Below are 3,567 nucleotides of genomic sequence, written 5' to 3'. Positions count from 1 at the left end.
GTCAGGCAACCCTGCGCTCCCGCTACCCCGGCGCTGATCCGGCTGGATGTGCTCAGCTGGTTTTTTAAAAGAGCTTTATCTATGGGGGAAGGGAAAGTGGTGGGTAGCATAATGGCGGGATCAGAGGGACAGGAATTGGGGGTGAACACAATATGCACATGGATAATATTCTCAATTAAAAAAAGAACAAATAATAAGTAGATGTCACTCTAGCCTACAAGCTTAGAGAGAGGTTAGTAGGTAACTCTCACACAAATCTCCTGTGGGACTTTATCAGCCATTATCTCTGAAACAGAAAGGATGTGAGTGTAATGTGTTCAGAACCCACCGTCAACTCTGTATAAATATCTCAATTGTAGCTACTTTTTTCTAATGAGAACATGTTAGCCATAGCTTGATATCTCATTCCTCTATCTTTCTTTTTTTCCTCTTTTCTTCTGAATATTTTAAAGGACCTCTCAGTTGGAATGAAAATAAAAACTTTAGAGAAAAATTCAGAAATACTTTTAAAAAACAACAAAAAAAGGATATACTGACCATACAAGTACTCTTTTTTTGAGGCAGTAGTGGTTAGAACAGGGATGAAGGCTCTACATAGCCTGGTATCTTCCACATTGACTAGCCCCAGCCCCAATTGAAACTCCATGCAGGGAAGTTTTCCACTGAACTGAGGATTTAAAATGAAGGTATTGCTGGCATATTGTAGTATTTTCAAGCAGGAGTCTATGAAAAACAGACAAATGTCTTAAAATTAAAACTATTCACTTATAAACAGCAATATTGACTTAATGAACTCAGTAATTTTGAGTGATTTTTAAAGTATTTGATCTATAAGTAGAATATAAAAACTTATGCTTAAATTTAAATGTACTGAATGTAGATTTAAACATGAAAACTACCTTCTATCATGACATCTGTTTACACTACCTTAAAGTAGCCATTGCTTTCACAGAATTCCCATTTTCTCTTCTGTAACAAACCATACTGGGGCTTCAGTGGGTTTCCCTTCATATGTATCAGCTGTAGGAAGAGATAAACTTCTAGCATTCTTATAACAGAGCAGGTAGACTAAAGATGTCTGTTAGAGTTCATTTGACAAAGGTGTGTGAGTTGTCACTGCAACCATTCTACCCAGGGTCTTCTGAGGCTGGGAGTCCTGATACAGACTAACTCTGACTTGTGTGTGGCAGTGGGAACACGTCTTTGTCATCTTGGCAATATCTATTTTGTTTTTTTTTTTGTTATTGTTATTGTTTTTGTCTTTACCACTTCTAACTTCAGTTTTTCTGGTTTCTTGGATATTTTTGTTTGCTTGTTTTGTTTTTGTTTCATCGCCATGCTTACTATTTTAATGCTTAGACTAAGGTTTAAATTTTGTAATTACTATTAGGTTTTTAATCTTAGTGAATGCTTCTGGCATCTGTCTACTATTCTAATGAATCCAAGATAAAATGTGTCTAACATCTGAACTCCATTTTACCTTTACAGGACAAACCTATGTGCCACTGAGTTCATTTTTCCTGTACTTGGTAAAGGAATGGGGAATATTATTTTCTTTCAGCAAGATGAAGTAGAGGAAGTGGAATGGTCAGAGTACTATGGATATAAAGATGAGTTTCTGTGGGATTGCCATGAAAAGCAATGTGCTACTCTTTGTCTCAGCATTTTAACTTCACACCTAACTTGTAGTAAGTCAGTGGTAAGTCTTATTTTGAACTGATGATGGTTTATTATATGGGTTATTTTTAAGGTTCTGGCTAGGAGCTCTTGCTTATATTTCTTAAAAGTCTTAGCTTTGTGTCAAATGTATTAGCTTCTGCTTGAAAGTAGACTGTGGATTTGTTGTCACAATACTCTTAATACAACACATAACAAAAATCCATAGTAAGCAAGTGATTCAGTCTCTTTTACAAACCAATTTCTCACTTGGTGTATTTCGGGTCTTTTGGGCAGGATTAAGGTACTAGTTATGTTACCCCAAACACCCTATTTCAGCATATACAGACATACATACACAGACACACATAAACATAAACATAACACACACACACATTGAAAGATCTATGACTGTGAATAAATTCCCCATACAAAGTAGCCATGAACATTTATTCTGTAGCAGCATAAGAAAAATTAAGTTTAACAACTTATATAATGAATACACATATATAACATATTCAATAAATAGTGACTGTCATCACAATTTCATCTGTAATCATACATTAGAAAATTGTACCATTGTGACATCATTATTTTTCTCATCAACTTGTCAGTCAAGAACATGATAGTGAAATAGTTGTAAGTGTTCTCCTCTAACTCACACATCTAATCCAGTATCACTTCACCTTGACCTCCATAAAAAATGGTTCTCTCCTTTTGAAATAGCCCTACAATGGAAAGTGCCAAACTCTCACATGCAGAAAAATATGTGCTTGATCATTGAGAAGTAGCTGATTGCTAAAATCGGGCTTGACTCTAACTCAGGAAAACCACTCAGTTGGTGAAGGTTCTGGCAGAAGGACAGTTCTCAGAAGTTCCTTAAAATATCACAGAGAATGATTTTTGAGTTTTATATTTGTAGATATTTCCTGTATCAGGCATGAGATGAGATTAACAGACATATTCAACTCTTTGAAGAAGCTTGCAACAAAAATGTGAATGACTTTACAATATGAGAAGGCCCTGCATGTCTGAAGTTCACTGATGTCCTTGGAGTGAGGGTGGTTGAGGTAAGATCTAGGAGGTATTGTTAATTGTTTTATTGATCATCTTTATCCCCTCATCCCCTGTTCATTTTTTAACTAATTCACAACGGAGGTGGAAAGAACATGCCATACCATCCAGATCTGTGCAGTCTAAGAGAGAAGGAAGGGTAGAAATTACTTAATCCTTGCCTGGTGTTTCTACCCCACCTTTGACCATTTACTTCCTGGATAAAAGACAGACACAATCTTTATATTTACAATAAGCCTTAAATCGTACAAGAGCTGGGCAAATACCTACCCTCCATGCTATTAGAATTGACTTTCCTATCAATAACCCCAAATTGCTTAAACTGTTTAATCTGGGCTACTCTTAACTCCACTTGACCAGTCTCAGGTCCATGCTTTTATGGTTCACCTAATGCATAGTGGCTTTTCCTTCCTCTACCACCTTCTTCTCTTCCTGGTCTTCCTTCAACACCAAGTTTGTGAAACCTAAACCCCACCTATGTCTCTTCTGCCCAGCTATTGGCTACTGGCATCTTTACCAATCAGAAATAACTTGGGGACAGGGTCATTTAGCATCTATATGTAGATCTCCTCCCTGGGACAACTAGTCTTGGACCCAATATTAGCATTAAAATACAAGCAGCATCAGGCAAATGTACTACAAGGAATAAAATAAGTCATTATAGCAAGCATAATAAATGCTGAGGGTCCACAGAACAGAAGGAAGCCATAGCTGGCTCATTACAGGGGATCCAAACAAGGTTCCACAATAAACAGAAACTTGAGTTGTGAATTGAAGCATACCAAAATACCATGTGCAAGTACGAGGTAAGATGTTCCCAGAAGAAACTATGTATCT

The sequence above is a fragment of the Mus caroli genome, chromosome 16 (genome assembly GCF_900094665.2).
Source record: "Mus caroli chromosome 16, CAROLI_EIJ_v1.1, whole genome shotgun sequence".
Classification (NCBI taxonomy): domain Eukaryota; kingdom Metazoa; phylum Chordata; class Mammalia; order Rodentia; family Muridae; genus Mus; species Mus caroli.
This window is presented reverse-complemented; position numbering follows the sequence as displayed.